Genomic DNA, 17,846 nt, shown 5'->3' with positions numbered 1-17,846 from the left:
ATGTAAATCAAGGGTAAATGGAAGAATGTCTAATTTTTTATCATCTGCTTTGCTTTGTACTCCTCAGAATGGATGCACGCCAGCTGATTGTAACATTCCAATGTCATGAGCCCTCTGGTTGCATCTGTGTTTGAGGAGCATGGAGACCATGTGAGTAATAGTTAAAGTTCTTTTCTCGGCCTGAGTCATTTGTTTAGGGCTATTTACTGTATTATTCAAAAGTATTATTAAAGAAGATAAAATATGCCAATGTTATTTATTAGGTTGAGATGAAGCATTTTGTTGGCCAAAGTATAATATTGAGGTCAGCTAATGAAACAGATTAGTCTCTGTGGAAATGATTCTACAAATGGATGGTAGAGATGTTGGTGGATCTTATTCTAATTTTTTAAAGATTTCTTATGAATGAATTAATCAGTAAACAAATGTTTATGAGAATGAAAAGAAAGAGGGCCAGTCACAGATCAGTGAAGATGACTAGTGGTAAATTAAGCATATACAATGAATACTACATGTCTGGAATTCTAGGGTCCAACACGGTGTTATCTAGTACATTCCCCATGTGTCAAGGGATCTTGTAGACAGGTGTCAAGAATATACACGATTTTTTTTCTTGGTCTTTGTGTTCACGAATTTTAATGATACTTGTAAGGTGTCAATGGTGGGATAAAGAAGATATGTATAAAGACTAAAGGGAATGCATGGCTGCCCCAGTCAGTAGAACATCCCTCTTCATCTCAGGGTCATGAGCCCCTAACCGTAACTCTAACCCTAGATCTCAGAAGAAAAAGAAGTGGTATATGTTTGCAATGGAATATTACTTGGCCATAAAAACAAATGAAATCTTTCCATTTTCGACAACATGGATGGAGCTAGAGTGCATTATGCTAAATGAAATAAGTCAGGCAGAGAAAGATAAATACCATATGGTTTCATTCATATGTGGAATTTAAGAAACAAAAAAAAAAGCAAAGGGAAAAAGGGACAACGAGGGACGCAAACCAAGAAACAGACTCTTAACTGTAGAGAACACACTGATGGTCATTGGTGGGGAGTAGGAGGGGGGGGTGGGATGTGGGAAACAGGTGATGGGGATGAAGGAGGGCACTTGTGATGAGCACCGGGTCCTGTATGGAATTGATGAATCACTATATGATACACCTGAAACTAATATTACACTGTGTTGACTAACTGGAATTTAAATAAAAACTTAAAGAAAGAAAAAAAGTACCATATAGAATTGAAGAAGGCCACTGTAACCCATTGATACATATTGAATTGGCTGAAAACATATACTTTTATTTATTAAGGCATAAATGAAATTTAAGATGATTAATGAATTAGATATACTGACGTGAAAATGACTCTAGATACATATAAGGATATCAGTGGCTTCTTGGGTTTTGTGAATCATAGTTGTAAAATTATAGTTAGTGAATAAATGAATTAGTCAACAAACAATGTAGAAATAAATGAAGAAAAGGTACAATATTGGATCAATGACCATCACTGGTGGAGTATGGGTTGTATATATAGTAAACATGTATATAGTAAACATGTCTGAAACTCTGAGGCCCAGCAGAAAGTTTCCTGCTTAATTACCCCTGTTGGAAATGATTCAACGGTCAGGTGTCAGGAATACAGAAAGATCTTAGTTTTGTCTTTTATGTTAATGTATTTTTGTTTCTATTTTTATAATTGGATCAATGAGATAGTAAATATAAAAATGAATAAATATAAGAAGAATGAAATATTGTCCAGATAAAAGATTACTGGGTTAGGCAAGAAATGCTATTGATTTTATAGACAAATTTTTTTTCCACAGAAAGATGTCAGTGTCAATACAAATCAATACAAAGATCATATTTTTGTATTGATTTCATAGATGTAGTTGTTATTAATGGAATAATGATAGAAGTATTGAACAAATATAAATAAAAATTAAAGAAAAATAGGATGAAACATTCATTGCCTACTGAACATATGTGGTGAGATAAAAGATATTAATAAAACTGAAAATACTGGTGCTTATTTGAAATAACAGATCAAGATGTATCACCTCTTTGGCTAAAAATCAGATAGGCATTGATTTATAAGAATCAGTTGTGTTGTTCTGGGTTAGTCTCAAGGTGGAGTTTTACATTTTGTTTGGATAAATATATAATAAAATATGTATTTATGTATTATTTTATATTTTATATATTTCATTTTAGTTACATATCTTACATATTCATATTATATTTTATGTATTTATATATTTACATATTGTATTTTATTAATTTACATATTTTATAGATCACATTATATTATATTTTTTGTATTTTGTATTATATTTTAACTATATTTTAAAATATTTAACATTTAGTTATGTATTTTATGTATTTATAAGTTATGTATTTATAAGTTATATATAATAAAATGTATATAAGTATATAATAAATTATATTTGTGTATCATATACAAAATTAAAAAACATTTTTTTAAAATTTTTATTTATTTATGATAGTCACAGAGAGAGAGAGAGAGAGGCAGAGACACAGGCAGAGGGAGAAGCAGGCTCCATGCACTGGGAGCTCACGTGGGATTCGATCCCAGGTCTCCAGGATCGCACCCTGGGCCAAAGGCAGGCGCCAAACTGCTGCGCCACCCAGGGATCCCCCAAAATTTTATTTACATATAAAATATATATTATATATATCAAGATGAAAAATAAATATCTAAATCCTGGGCCTATGAAATAAAAAGCAAAGATCGATGTCAATTAAATCTTAGTTATTTTTATCACTTGCTCTGCTCTGACCTCCTTAGAATGGACATACTTCATACCCTCATGGGCATGAGCTCTGTGGTTCCCTCTATGTAATTGGAGGATGCAGATTAGTGTGAGTAACAGTTGAATTCTTTTCTAGGTTAAGTATTTTTTTTAAAGTACAAAATGTACTTGAAGAAGGCAGTGTATCTCAGCGATAAATCTGGGATATATGAGAATTACATTAATTAATTCAAGTGTGGAAAACAGGATAATTAATGAAAGAGACACATTGATGTGGGTATAATCTATGTACAGATTAGGAATGCAATAACTCTTCCTGGGTTTTGCTGAATCATAGTGTTTAGAAATTATTAGTAGTGAATTAATAATTTAATCATTAAACAAAGAAATGAATGAAGGAAAAGAGGGAGGATGCTGGATCGATGATGACCACTGGTGGCGTATGAGTCGTATACGATGAATACATGTCTGGAACTCTGAGGTCCAATGGAAGAAATCTAGTCCATTCCCATTGTTTGAAGGGGTTCTCTAGACACATGTCAGGAATATAAAATGATATTATCTTTGGTGTTAAAGTTCATGTGTTTTCATGCTATTAGTATAATTGGATAAATAGGAGAATCTATAAATAAATATATAAATTTATATGAATGAGTAAAGCATTGTTCAATTATAAAATTATATGATTATGTAAGAAATACTGTTAACATCCTGTGAAGATCCTGGGTTTCCATTTGAAGAAGATGGTACAGGACTGTTGCCTGGATGGCTGAGGATGCTATTGATGGTGTGTAAGGCATAAACAATGTTCAGATTCTGGGTCAGTGGTAAAATCAAAGTTGTTTTTCCTTAAGAGAAAAACAATATTTATACCAAATTAGTGATTACCTAAGTGCTTAACTAAATGAAAAGTGAAAAGCAACAATTATTGGAGAGATGTCTCACTTTTTTATCATCTGCTCTGCCCTGAATTCCTCAGAACTGACACACTGGACTTGCTTTAAGGATTCTTCCCTGATCATGAGCTCCAGGGCTCCAACACAAAAGAAACTTGAGTTCTTGAGTTTTTTTTTTTTATTATTATCATCTGCTCTGATCTGTACTCCTCAGAATGGACCCACTTGAGCTGATATAAGCATTTTTCAAGATGATATGCTCTCCAGTTGCGTCTATGTTATTAGGAATGCTGAAGAGACCAGTGTGAGTGTCAGTATTTGAGCTTAGGCGGTTTGTTTAAGGGCATTCATTAGATTATTCCAAATATTAAATACAATAAAAGAAGGCAAAATATGCCAGTATTAAATATCAGATTGATATGAAACATTAATTTGATTATTTATATCCATAAATGCAAACCTTGAAGTCAGATTTTGAAACAGAGTTAGTCTCTAGAAAAGATTGTAGAGAGAGATATTAAGGATATTAAGGGATCTTACATTTGTTTATTTTTAATTTCATGAATTAATTTTGTTAAACCATAAACAAATTTTAATGAGAATGAAAAGAAAGAGGTCTAATCATGAGTCAGTGGTGATGAATGATGGTGGGTGAGTCATGGACAAGGAATACCATGTGTCTGGATACCAAGGTCCAACATAATATCTAGAATATTCTGTTTATTTAATCCTATAGACAGGTGTCCATGACTCATTTGAAGTGATCCTATAGAGGGATGTCAGGCATTTGTGAGGGTCATGTTCTTGGCCTTTGTGTACATGAATGTTTAAAAGTATTATTATCGTAAAATCAGTGGTAGAAATATAGAGAACAAACTGGTGGTTGCTAGAGGGGGAGGGGGAAGAAAGGATAGGCAAAATGGGTGAAGGGGAGTGGGAGATACAGGTTTCCAGATACAGGCTTCCTGTGTTATCGTATGGTGACAGGTGGTAGCTACACTTGTGGTGAGCATAGCATAATGTATAGAGTGTTATTAAGTCACTCTGTTGTACATCTGAACCTAAAGTAACATTGTCTGTCAACTGTACTTCAAAAAAAAAATCAATGGCAAGATAAATAAAATGAAATGGATAAATCTTAAAAGAATAAGACACTATTTATTGTTAAAATATATAATAAGTAAATATGATATAATTGGAATGGAAAAAAATGATCAAGTGTATATGTTTTGAGTGAGAATGATAGACAGTGATAAGTAATACTTGTTTGAGTCCGTCAAAACCTTGACATTTGATTTATTAAGAGAAAAATAAATATTACCATAAATTAATAAATGCCCAGGTGATTATGCAAATGAATGATGAAAACTATGAATCAGTGGAAAGTGTCAACATTTTAGTCACCTTTTCTGCTTAGTACTCTTTAGAAGAGATGCTGGAACCAGTTTTAGCTTTTGTCTCATCAAAATTGTCATAGTGCCTCTGTAGAGAGAGACCAAAGTGAGTAATGGTCAAAGTTGTTGTCTTGGATTGGGTCATTTGTTTGAAAGTGTTTATGGTATTATTAAAAATTATTAAATTAATTTAAAAGTTTACCATGACCTAATGATAAATATGATATAAAACATTGTGTTGATTAATTTATAATGTGCAGGATTGAGGTCTATTAATGAAAAAGATATAGTCTATGTGAGAAATTATTCTGTAAACCATAGTTATGTATATTCAATATTTGTTCTTGGGTTTTTATGAAGCATGTATTGTTACTAATGAATTCATAATTTAATCAATACTGATGAAGAAACAAAGAAAAACAGCCATGATGTGATGATGATGACTGGAAACATAGGAATCAAGGATAAAAAAATATGTGTCTGAAACTCTGAGGTCCCATATGGGACATGATCACTCTATTTCCTCCACTGAAATTGTTTCCCTGAAGACATGTCAGGAATATACAAAATCATATTCTTATATTGATTTCATAGATTAGTTATTATTAATGGAATAATGATAGAAATATTTAAATAAATATAAGTTAATATATTAAGAAGAAGAAGGTGAAGCATGGTCCAATTATGAATGTATGTAGTGAAGCAAAAGATATAATTTTTATATTATATTTATATATTATCTGATACCCTTTAAGGAATCAGTGAATCAAGAGGCTAAGGTTCATATAGGCACATGATGAGGAAGAGTGAATTTTATTTTTCTGGGTCAATCTTTAGATTGAGTTTTTCCTTTTGCTAAGATAAAAATTACATATTAAGAAAAAGTAATAAATACCTAATTAATGAAATTCAGAAAGGTTTCTTTTCTTTTCTTTTCTTTTTTTTTTACCATCTACTCTATGTGTATTCCTCAGAATGATGCACTTGAGCTGATTTAACATCTTCCATGGTCAAGAGCTCAATGGTTGGTTCTATATAATAGGAGGACAGAAATTAATGTGAGTAACAGTTGAGTTTATTTTCTTGGTTTCAGTGTGTTGTATTTTAAGATTATTTGTTAAAAAGTGCAAAATACATTTAAATAAGAGGAATAGTACTGGATCAATGATGACCACTGGTGGCGTATGAATCGTATGTGATGAATACGTGTCTGGAACTCTGAGGTCCAACATGCAAGAAATCTAGTTCATTCCTTCTGTTTGAATTGACTCTTTTAACTGTACATCAGGAATGTACAAAAAGAAATAATATTATAACTTGGAATGGACAGTAAACAGACCGCTTGGTCTCTGATGAAAGGATGGTAATAGAACAGTATAAGTAACCGTCAGTTACTGCTGTCAGTTTCAAGTTTTACATTTGATGTATTAAGAAAAGTATATTAACATAAAAAGTATATAAATGGATGGTATAATCTATGGATCAATGGATCGGTGTCTTAATTTTTTATCATTTGCTCTGCTCCTTACTCTCAGAATGGACATATTTGAGCCTATTTAAGGATTCATCTACAGTCATGATCTTTATGTTTGCATCTACCTGTTAAGAGCATAGAAATCAATGTAATAGTCACAACTCTTTCTTGGTTTGGGTTGTTCAAAGAAGGCTAGCCATGCCAATGTTCAATATCAGATTGATAGGAGGCATTAAAGTAAGTAATCCATAAAGAAACAAATACTAAGTTCAGTTAATGAAAAGGATTTAGCCTGTTTATATTATGGGGATATTGTGGATTAATGCTAGGGATAGTGAAAGATCTTATTTTTTTGGTGTGATTTGTGTGTATTTCTTCATTAATTAATTAGAAATACACACATCATCAATAAGGAAATATAGATACGAGTGGTCAGAAAGACAGCCAATCTTGGACCATGATGATGACTAGTGGTACATAAGTCATAGATGATGAATAATATTTGTGCGGAACTCTGAGGGCCAGTGCAAAAGGAATCTAGTCTGTTCCCCATTTTAAGTCATACCATAGACAGATCTCAGGATTATACAGTGATCTTTTTCTTGGTCTTTGTGTTCATGAATTATAAAAAATGTAATTATGAAAGAATCAATGACAGAATAAATTAGCAAATGTATAAATGAATAAAGATGAAGAGGGTGAATTATTGTTCATTACTAGAATACATAGTCAGGAAAATGAATATTAATATCTACTGGAATGGATAATAAGTTGACCAAGTCTGTTAAATGTTTGAGTAAGGGTGACATGGACAGTGATAGGTCGTGGTCAGTATAGCCCTGAGGTCAGTTGAAAGTTTGATGTTTATTGTATTGAGAGAAAGATAAATACATTTTACTATAAAGTAATTAATACCCAGATGACGATATACATGAAGTATAGAAATTATAGATCAGTAGAATCTCTCAATATTTTTATCATCTTTTCTGCTTGATACTCTTCAGAAACAACAAGCAAGACTTAAGCCTTTTTCTGCCATCAAAATTGTTACATTATCTCTGTTCTCAGAAAGACACCACGGTAGAGTAATAGTCAAAGTTCTTGTCTTGGTTTTGGTCATTTATGTAAGCCATTCGCTGTATTCTTTTAAAGTATTAAGTCTAATTTAAAAAGATATATATGGCCCATTGATTAATGTGATATGAAATATTGATTAATAATGTGCAATTTTGATGTCACTTAATGAGAAAGATACAGTGTTTTTTTTTTAGATGCAGTGTTTTGAGAAAGATTTGTATTCATAGATTTTAGGGATGGGATATTCAGGGATATTGTTCTTGTGTTATCATGAATCATGTATATTTTGTTATTATCAGTAAATTAATGATTTGATACAAATTTAGAAATGAATGAAGAAAAATGGGACTTCACATGGCCCATTGATGATGACTGGTGGCTTATGAGTCAGGGACAGTGAATAAAATGTATCTAGAATTCTGAAGTCCAACACAAAACATAATTAATCGGCTTATCTCTTATTTTGGAAATGATCCTATTAACAGAAGTCGGAAATGCACAAATGTTATGGTCTTATTTTAGATTAATAGATTTTGGTTTACTATTTATGGCTCATTGACAGAACAATTAAACAAATAAAAATATGTAGATCAAAAAGAAGAAGGGTAAGCATTATTCAACTGTGAATTTATGTGTTAAGGCAGAAAATATTAATAAAAATCGAAAACACCTATACATATTAAAGCATAAAAAGACAAGAATTTTACCTTTTTAGCTTAAGATCTTATAGACAGTAATATGTAAAAGTCAGTTTGGTTGTACAAGATCAGTTCCAAATCTGAGTTTCTCCTTTTGTTAAGAGAAAAAATATATATACATTATGAAAAATTATAAATACTTTAGTAATTGAGTAAATAAAATGTAGAAAACAAGAATCAGTGTATATGGTCTCAATTTTAAAAGTCACTTGCTTTGTTTTGTACTTCTTAGAATGAACGCAATCAAGATGATTTGAGCACCTTCTGTGGTCTATGTTGCATCTCTTTGTTAGGAGGCTAAAGATCATGTGAGTAACAGTCAAAGTTTTTATCTTATTTGGGTGGCTTGTGTAAGGGTATTTAATGCATTATTAAAATTGAAATATAGTCAAAGATGGCCAACTGTGATAACAATGGGATTTATATGAAGTATTATTTTTAATGAATATATGAAATTCTGAGGAGAATATATGAAACTGATACGTTGATGTTAGAATGATTTTATATACAGATTGGGGATATACAGCATCCTGTTGAATTCTTCCATTGGGTGAAGTAATAGCATTTAAAATTCTTATTATGGGATCCCTGGGTGGCGCAGTGGTTTGGCGCCTGCCTTTGGCCCAGGGCGCGATCCTGGAGACCCGGGATCGAATCCTATGTCAGGCTCCCGGTGCATGGAGCCTGCTTCTCCCTCTGCCTGTGTCTCTGCCTCTCTCTCTCGATGTGTGACTATCATAAAAAAAAAATAAAAAAAATAAAATTCTTATTAAAAAAATAAAAAAAATCAAATTCTTATTAATGAAATAATCAATAAACAAGGAATAGATGATGGAAATATGGGCCAATCCTGGACAAGTGATGATGACAGATGGCACATGAGCCATATGCAATGAATAGTATGTGTCTGGAACTTTGAGACCTAAAACAACAGAAATCTAGCCTATTCCTCTTATTTGAAATGATCTTGTAGGCAAATTTCAGAAATACAGAATGAATTTCTATTTGTTCCTTGTTTGTATATAATTTCATTCTGTAGTTCTAATGGGATCAATGGAAGAATCAATAAACAAATACATAAAGAATAGAGTTCCACATTGTACAATTATAAAAATATGTGATGAGACAAAAACACTTTAACATAAATTAAGAACACTGAAATTTAAAGAGAAATAACAGTACATGACTGTTTCCTTTTTGGCTAATGGTGATATAGATAGTATAAGTTACAGAAATTGTTTGTTTTGGGTCAGTCTCAAGTCAAAGTTGGTCATTTACTTATCAAATATACTCCAAATAATGGTTGCCAAAATGACTAAACAAATGAAGGCAAAAAGCAGAGTACAAAGGAGACAATTTCTTAATTGTGTTATCATCTGCTATGATGTGATGCTTTGTACTCCTTAGAATGGACACTCTTGACCTGATTTAAGGACTCTTCCAAGGTCATGAACTCTATGGTTTCATCTTTTGTGTTAGGAGCATGGAAAACAATGTGAGTAATAGTCAAAGTTTTTGATTTAGTTTGAGTGGCTTTAAAAAAATTATTCGCTGAATTATTAAAAAGTACTGAATATAATCAAAGAAGGCTATCCATAGTGATGTTTAATATCAGATTGATATGGAGCATTACGTTGTTTAATCCATAAATGAAACATGGAGTTCAGTAAAATGAAAGAGATTTAATCTCTATGAGAATGATCCTAGAGGTGATTACGGAATCTTCAAGGACTTTATTCTTGTGTTTTTGTGATTTACATGGATTTCCTCATTAATTAATTAATAAACAAATGTAGATGAGAATGAAGATGGGCAATCAAGGTCCAGTGACGATAACTGGTGGTTTTTGAATCATATACAATGAATACCTCATGTCTAGAACTTTGAGGTCTCACACAAAAAGACTCTAATCCATTCACCATATTTTTTTTCATTTGCCATATTTTAAGACTTGTAGATAGATTTCAGCATTCTACAATGATCTTTTCCTTGGTCTTTGTGTTCATGAATTTTAAAAATATGATTATAAAAGAATCAATGGCAAGAATAAATTTGCAAATGTATAAATGAATAAAGATGAAGAGGGTGAAGCATTGTTCATTACTAAAATATATAGTCAGGGAGATGAATATTAATATTCACTGGAATGGATAATAAATAGACCAAGTATATTACACCTTTGAGTAAGGGTGACATGGATGGTGATAGGTAGTAGTATCACCCTGAGTCAGTCAGTCGCGAGTTTGATGTTTATTGCATTGAGAGAAAAATAAATATTACCATACATTAATAAACACTTAAATGATTATGTAAATTAAAGATGAAAACTGTGGGTCAATGGGGAGAATGTCTCATTTTTTTAAATCATTGTCTCTTCAGAATGGATGCACTGAGCTGATTTTAGCTTTTGCCTTAATTAAGATTATGTTGTCTCTGTGTCAGGAAAGAGACAAGGTGAGTTATAGTCAAAGATCTTAGCTTGGTTTTAATCATTTGTTTAAGAGTATTCTCAGCATTGTTAAAAAGTATTAAACATAATAAAGTTATCCATGGCACAAAAGTAGATATAATAAGAAACATTGTGTTGATTAATAAAATAGGAAAATATAGTATATATGGGAAAGGATTCCATAGAACAGCATTAATGATATTCAGGCATCTTGTGCTCATGTTTTCTTGAATAAGTGTGTCTTTTATTAATATCTATGAATTAACGATTTAATTGAGGATAAATGTAAAACACATAAAAAAAGTGAGGATCTAGCATGGACCAATAATGATGATTGGTGGTGTATGAGTTATGGATGATGAGCAATACATATGAGGTTCAACACAATACCTAGTCTATTTCCTGTTTGAAATGATCCCTTCGACACATGTCAGGAGTATACAGATATCATGTTATTATTTTAGATTCACAGATTTAGATTCACTATTACTAATGAATCAGGGATAGAGCCACCAAACAAATATAAATAGATAAAGAAGAGGAAGCATTTTTCAATTATAAACCTATGTGGTGAGGCAAAAAATATTACTAAAAACTGAAAACACTGATGTTCATTCAGAAATAAATGGATTAAGAATGTTATCTCTTTGGTTTAAGATCATGTAGACACTGTTTAGTAAGAGTAAATTTTATTGTTCTGGATCAGATCAAAGTTTGAGATTATTCCTTTTGTTAAGAGAAAAAAATATTTGTGGAAAATTAATACATATATCAATACATAACTGAAATGCAGAAATCAAAGATCTGTTGATAAGATTTATTTATTTTTGTTTTTTAGTAATCATCTGTTCTGTTCTGTACTCTTCAGAGCGGACACACTTGAGTTGATTTAACACCTTCCGTGATCACGAGCTCCATGTTGCATATGTGTGCTAGGAGCATGGAGACGAATGTGAGTAGTAGACACAGTGTTTGTCTTAGTTTGGGTGGGTGGTTTAAGAGTACTCAACGTATAAAAAAAAAAAAGAGTACTCAAAGTATTACTTAAAAAATGGCCAATTGTACAGTAGTGATAAATGTGAGATTGAGATGGTGCATTATACTGATTATTGCATGTATAGAAAATTGAGGTTAATTAATGAAAGAGATTGATGTGAGAATTATTCACTATGAAGATTAGGGATAAAACTCCTCTTGGGTCTTTGTGAATCACAGTGATTACAAATTATTATTAGTGAATTATGGTCTATTATTAGTGAATTATGGTCAATAAACAGATGGAAATGAATGAAGAAAAAGAGAGACAATACTGGATCAATGATGACTACTGGTGGCGTATGATTCGTATACGATGAATACATGTCTGGAACTCTGAGGTCCGACAGAAGAGAAATATAGTCCATTCTTTTTGTTTAAAGTGATTCTATATAGAGAGATCAGGAATACACCAAGATATTTTTGGTCTTTGGGTTCATTGTTTTTCATTTCATTATTATAACTCGATAAGTGAATTGAAAGAAAGAAGTAGAGAAAGAAAGAGAAGTGGGATGAAGCACGTCCAATTATAAAAATACATGATAAGGCAAGAAATGCTATTAATATATATTGTTAACACTGAAGTCCAACAGCATAACAGTTACCTCTTAAGTTGGGGGAAATATATTATTAATTACAGACAAACGTTTATGTCCTGGGTCAGTGGCAAGTTGAAAATTATTTTCTTAGGAGGAAATGAAATAAATAAACTTGAAATTAATGATTGCATAAATGGCTGTCTAAATTAAAAGGCAAGGATTAATGGAGAGAAGGCATATATATATATATATATATATATATATATATATTTATTTATTTATTTATTTTTTATCATCTGTTCTGCTCTGTACTCCTCAGAATGGAAAACACTTGAGACGATGTGAGCATCTTTCGTGGTCTTGAGCTTCTGGTTCCATCTATTTGTTAGGGGCATGGAGACCAATGTGAGTAATAATCAATGTTCTTATTTTGGTTTGATTTCTTCATTTAAGAGTATTTAATGTGTAACAAAGTTTGAAAGATAATCAAATAAGGCCAATTGTAGACAGGTGGTAAATACAAGGTGGATTTGAAGCATTCTATCAATGGATGCGTATATGAAAATCTAAGGATATTCATGAGAGAGATATATTGATATGAGAATGATTCTATATACAGATTAGAGATACCAGGACTCTTTTTCAGTTTTTATGAGTCATGGAGTTTAGAAGTATGATTAGTGAATTAATGAATTAATAAATATAGAAATGAATGAAGAGAAAGTGGACTAATCCTGGATCAATGATGACGGCTGGTGGCGTATGAGTCATATACGATGAATGCTACGTGTCTGGAACTCTGAGGTCCAACCCAAAAGAGATCTAGTCCATTTTCTCTTTTTGAAATGATTATATAAACATATGTCAGAAGAATACAAGGCTTTCATTTTGGTCTTTGCGCTCATGCATTTTCAAACTATTATTACAATTGGATCAATGAAAGAACATTAAAAATGTATAGGTAAAGATGAATAACGTTAAGCATTGTTCAATTATAAAAATATCTGATAAAAAATAAAAATATCTGATGAGACAAGAAATACTGTTGATATATATTGAAAACTCTGATATTCATTAGGAAGTAAATGGCATAAGGGTGTTACTCTTTAACTAAAGATAATATAGACAGTGTTACCAATAGTCAGTGTTCATGTTCTGGGTCAATGGCAAGACCTATACTGTTTACTTTAGAGAAGATAAAATGTTATCCCAAATAACTACCTAAATGACTGGTTAAATAAAGAGTGGAATGCAAGGACCAATGCAGATAATGTCTCAACCTTTCTTTATCACCTCCTCTGCCTTGTAAGCCTTAGAATGGACACCCTTGAGCTGATGTAAGCATCCTCTATGGTTGTGAGCTCCATGGTTACATCTCTGCATTAAGATCATGGAGACCAATGTGAGTAATAGTCAAGGTTGTTGTCTTGGTTTCAGTGTTTGTTTTTTAAAGGCATTCACGTATTATTTTAAAAATATGAAATATAAATTTTGAAGGTTAACCATTGCCCTGGCATAAGTATGGGGTTGATGTGAAGCATTGTTTTGATTAATTTTTACATACAGCATTGAAATAAATTAATGAAAGAGGTATATTGCCATGAGTAATACTTCTATAGACAGATGTTAGAGATACTTAAGGATCTTACTCTCATGTTTTATGACTTTGGGTATTTCTTTTAATATTATTGATGAATTAATAAAATTCATGTAGACACAAATTAAAATGAGGGCCAAGTCTGGATCAATGATGACCACTGGTGGCGGTATGAGTCATGGATGATGACTACTACATGTCTGGAACTCTGAGGTCCAACACTAATACTATAGAAATCTAGTCTCTTCTTATTGTTGGAAAATATCCTATAGATAGATGTGAGAGATATGTAAGAATCTTTTGCTTCTAAAGTTATGGCTCATAGATTATGATCATATTAATATAAAAGAATCAATGGAAGGATCAATAAAAATATTTAAATACTTAAAGGTGAACAGAGTGAGGCATATTCCAAATTATGAAAAGATGTGGTAAGGAAAGCAATGCTATTAATATTATGTGGAATGGATAATAAATGGACCAAGGGTGTTACCCCTTTGGCTAAGGATTACATAGGTACTGATAAGTAATAATCAGTTTTGTTGTTCTGAATCAACTAATTGTGAGTTCGACATTTGTTTTATTAAGAGAAAAGTAAGCAAATAGCACAATAAATTAATATTAAATGGCTGAATAAATGAAAGGTGAAATACGAAGGACCAATGGGTAGAAGATATCACACTTTATTTTCTGCTTGCTCTTATACTCCTCAGAATGGACACTGCTACACCAATTCTGGCATTCTGTCATGGCCTCGAACTCAATGGTTGTCTTAAGAGCATGGAGACCAGTGTGTGTGAGTAATAGTCGGAATTCTTGTCTCAGTTTGGGCAATTTAAGAGTAATGAATACATTATTAACCAGTAGGAAATAGGGATACCTGGGCGGCTCAGTTAAGTGTTCAACTCTTGATTTCGGCTCAGGTCATGATCTCTAGGTCTTAAGACCAAGCCCTGAGTTGAGCTCCCACCACAGTGGGGCATCTGCTTGAGATTTTCTCTTTCCCTCTGCCCTTCCCCCTGCTTGTGTGCTCTCTCTCTCTCTCAAATAAATAAGTAAATCTTAAAAAAAAATGAACTAGGAAATATAATTAAAGAAAGCCAAACAGGACCTAGTAATAAACATGGGAATGATGTGAAACATTATGTTGAGATGTCCATATGTGAAACACCGAGGCTGATTTAAGAAACAGATCTGATGTCTGTGGGAAATGATTTTATAGATGGATATTAGGGATGTCAAGGCTCTTATACTGGGGTTTTCAGATTCATATGTATTTCTTCATGAGTAAATAGAAAATTAGTGAATAAACCAATAGGCAAGATATAAATGAAAAGAATTAGGGATCCCTGGGTGGCTCAATGGTTTGGCCCCTGCCTTCAGCCCAGGGTGTGATCCTGGAGTCCCGGGATTGAGTCCCACATCAGCCTCCCTGCATGGAGCCTGCTTCTCCCTTTGCCTATCTCTGTCTCTGTCTCTCATGAATAAATAAAATCTTAAAAAAAAGAAAAGAATTCACAGGCTTGAATCATTGATAGTGACTGGTAGTGTACGGGTTAAGAATGATGAATGTGTTTGGACCTCTGTATGGAAGTGTTAAATCACTATATGGTACACCTGAAACTAATATTACACCATACTTTAACCAATTGGAATTTATTTTACTTTTTTATTTTTTAAAGATTTTATTTGTTTATTCATGGGAGACACACAGAGAGAGACAGAGACAAAGGCAGAGGGAGAAGCAGGCTCCCCACGGGGAGCCTGATGCAGGACTCAGTCCCAGGACCCTGGGATCATGACCTGATCTGAAGGCAGATGCTCAACCACTGAGACACCCAGGTGCCCCTAACCAATTAGAATTTATTTTTTTTCCGATTAGAATTTAAATTAAAAAATTTAAAAATTAAAAAAAAAGAATTCATATTTATTTTCCCTTTTTTTCCTTCATCTACTTTCTTCTACAGAATGGACACGCTTGAGATGATTCTGTAATGATCCAGACCTTTTTGATTCAGTGTGAGTAACAGTCTAGATTCTTGTCTTTGTTGGGGCTATTTAGGGTATTCAGGGTTGGCTGTATGATTAAAAAGTATGGAATATAATCAAAGAAGGCCACATAAGGACCAATGATGAGATTGTGTTACAAACCAAGGTTCATGATAAATCTGATCTAGCATAACACATACCCCTTTAAAAAAGAAGTTCTAACCTTTTAGCTCTGAGGGTGCAAGACCCAGAGTCAATAATCTGCAGCACTCCTCATTCTTTGTTGGGTGGTTTATTTAGTGGTGCTCATTATATTATTAAAATGGATAACTTAACATATTAATTAATAAAATGGTGGTCTATCCATAAGCCAGATGTAAGAATGTGGCATGCATCATTGTTTCCGAGAAATTTCTGTCACGGTTCCCTCATGTTCGACAATTAAAACCCAAATCTGGTTTGTCAACATCCTCTTTACATTCTGCAGGATGGATGTACCATAGCTAATTAAATTATTCTCCAATCATGAGGATCTTTGCCTTATCACTGCGGGGAAGGAATATGTCATCCTACGTAAGTAACAAAGTTCTTGGTTTGGTGGTTAGTTTGTGGGTTTTCATATTATCTAAAAAAAAAAAAAAAAAAACCCAACAACCCCCCAAAAGAACTTCCCATCTGTTAACATGCAACACTCTTACAATACCACTGACCATGTTCCCTATGCTCTGCCTTTATCCCTGTGACTTGTCCATTCCACAGTGGGGGTCTGTATCTCCCACCCCTTTCACCCATTTTGCCCATCCCATCCCTGCCTCTCAGGTGACTGTCAGTTTGTTCTCTGTATGTATAGGTCTGACTCTGATTTTTGTTTATTCTTTTGGTGTATTTTTTAGATTACACATATAATTGAAATCGTACACTCTTTGCCTTTCTCTGACTTATTTTCCTTAACATAATTCCCTCCAGGAATTGTTGAATCACTGTGTTGTACACTTGAAACTAATGTAACATTGTGTGTTGGCTATACTCAAATAAAAAATATATATGGAAAATGTAAACAAAAATGAAAGGAAACAATAAATGTAAATTAACTTTTAAAATGTCATGCATAGACCAAGAATGCGAATCTATTATGAAGCACAGCTTATAATTAATCCAGTGTAGCACAAATGAAGTTCAAGTAAAAAAACTTAGCTTTTTTCATCCATTTCAAAACTTCCAGTCTCATTTTATGTTTGTCCCATTGATTATTTATTTATTTACTCAGTCCCACTGATTATTTAAACATTCCTCTCTTGATAAAGATCTAGGCTGTTACTCATTTCAGGAGTCAGTATTCTAGTTGTTGAATAGGATGATATGGTTATTCACTATAACACCTAAAAATGGTTCAGTGTAATATCTAAAAGGTAAAGGCAGAAGGGCCCCCCTTGGACCGATGATGTGAATGGAATGCATCTGAATAAAAATTATGATCAATCATTTTTTGAACCACTGAGGTCCATTGCAAAAAAAAAGAACTGTGTATAACTTTGGGGGAATAATCTCAGGAAAGTTTAAGAATCATGGATATTGATTTTATATTATTAGTGAATAAAAGAATGGATCAATAAACAGATAAGGTAAAGAAAAATAGGTCAAAATGTGGACCAATTCATAGGATTTGTTATAAAACAGGAAATGCTACTAATTCAGTTCTGATATACATTGGTTCATTAAGAAAAAAAAATATGTAGATTAAGTTGTTACCACTTTGCATAAGAAGCAGCTAGACCAAGGTATTTAATGGTCAATGTTCTGCTCTTAGGATTCCTATATGTTTGATTTATGAAGAAAGAAAAAGTTAAAATTGAACAAATGGTTAACTAAATGAGTGTGTGCCAAGTATGAGCCAGTGATGAATATATTTTATTCTTTCTCATGTC

At 32.5% G+C, this 17,846-nt stretch overlaps 11 non-coding genes and 2 pseudogenes across 11 annotated transcripts; all 13 read left to right on the top strand.

Moving 5' to 3' along the window:
• Window positions 1-460: 460 nt before the first annotated feature.
• Window positions 461-535, top strand: LOC129496476 (small nucleolar RNA SNORD113/SNORD114 family). Its single transcript, XR_008661768.1, has one exon. It is a non-coding gene; the product is annotated as a small nucleolar RNA SNORD113/SNORD114 family (small nucleolar RNA).
• Window positions 536-1,492: 957 nt separating this feature from the next.
• LOC129496484 (small nucleolar RNA SNORD113/SNORD114 family) lies at window positions 1,493-1,579 on the top strand (annotated as a pseudogene).
• A 1,609-nt stretch (window positions 1,580-3,188) lies between these two features.
• On the top strand, window positions 3,189-3,260 carry LOC129496432 (small nucleolar RNA SNORD113/SNORD114 family). The gene has a single exon (XR_008661728.1). It is a non-coding gene; the product is annotated as a small nucleolar RNA SNORD113/SNORD114 family (small nucleolar RNA).
• A 2,960-nt stretch (window positions 3,261-6,220) lies between these two features.
• On the top strand, window positions 6,221-6,292 carry LOC129496437 (small nucleolar RNA SNORD113/SNORD114 family). The gene has a single exon (XR_008661733.1). It is a non-coding gene; the product is annotated as a small nucleolar RNA SNORD113/SNORD114 family (small nucleolar RNA).
• Window positions 6,293-6,988: 696 nt separating this feature from the next.
• Window positions 6,989-7,062, top strand: LOC129496466 (small nucleolar RNA SNORD113/SNORD114 family). The gene has a single exon (XR_008661759.1). It is a non-coding gene; the product is annotated as a small nucleolar RNA SNORD113/SNORD114 family (small nucleolar RNA).
• A 907-nt stretch (window positions 7,063-7,969) lies between these two features.
• Window positions 7,970-8,044, top strand: LOC129496455 (small nucleolar RNA SNORD113/SNORD114 family). Its single transcript, XR_008661749.1, has one exon. It is a non-coding gene; the product is annotated as a small nucleolar RNA SNORD113/SNORD114 family (small nucleolar RNA).
• A 1,119-nt stretch (window positions 8,045-9,163) lies between these two features.
• On the top strand, window positions 9,164-9,238 carry LOC129496474 (small nucleolar RNA SNORD113/SNORD114 family). Its single transcript, XR_008661766.1, has one exon. It is a non-coding gene; the product is annotated as a small nucleolar RNA SNORD113/SNORD114 family (small nucleolar RNA).
• Window positions 9,239-10,131: 893 nt separating this feature from the next.
• On the top strand, window positions 10,132-10,206 carry LOC129496461 (small nucleolar RNA SNORD113/SNORD114 family). The gene has a single exon (XR_008661755.1). It is a non-coding gene; the product is annotated as a small nucleolar RNA SNORD113/SNORD114 family (small nucleolar RNA).
• Window positions 10,207-11,078: 872 nt separating this feature from the next.
• Window positions 11,079-11,143, top strand: LOC129496472 (small nucleolar RNA SNORD113/SNORD114 family; annotated as a pseudogene).
• Window positions 11,144-12,071: 928 nt separating this feature from the next.
• LOC129496440 (small nucleolar RNA SNORD113/SNORD114 family) lies at window positions 12,072-12,143 on the top strand. The gene has a single exon (XR_008661736.1). It is a non-coding gene; the product is annotated as a small nucleolar RNA SNORD113/SNORD114 family (small nucleolar RNA).
• Window positions 12,144-13,070: 927 nt separating this feature from the next.
• Window positions 13,071-13,145, top strand: LOC129496431 (small nucleolar RNA SNORD113/SNORD114 family). The gene has a single exon (XR_008661727.1). It is a non-coding gene; the product is annotated as a small nucleolar RNA SNORD113/SNORD114 family (small nucleolar RNA).
• A 930-nt stretch (window positions 13,146-14,075) lies between these two features.
• LOC129496433 (small nucleolar RNA SNORD113/SNORD114 family) lies at window positions 14,076-14,151 on the top strand. The gene has a single exon (XR_008661729.1). It is a non-coding gene; the product is annotated as a small nucleolar RNA SNORD113/SNORD114 family (small nucleolar RNA).
• Window positions 14,152-17,352: 3,201 nt separating this feature from the next.
• On the top strand, window positions 17,353-17,426 carry LOC129496486 (small nucleolar RNA SNORD113/SNORD114 family). Its single transcript, XR_008661775.1, has one exon. It is a non-coding gene; the product is annotated as a small nucleolar RNA SNORD113/SNORD114 family (small nucleolar RNA).
• Window positions 17,427-17,846: the final 420 nt, after the last annotated feature.

This window comes from Nyctereutes procyonoides, unplaced genomic scaffold, assembly GCF_905146905.1.
Source record: "Nyctereutes procyonoides isolate TBG_1078 unplaced genomic scaffold, NYPRO_anot_genome, whole genome shotgun sequence".
Taxonomy (NCBI): Eukaryota; Metazoa; Chordata; class Mammalia; order Carnivora; family Canidae; genus Nyctereutes; species Nyctereutes procyonoides.
This window is presented reverse-complemented; position numbering and strand designations above follow the sequence as displayed.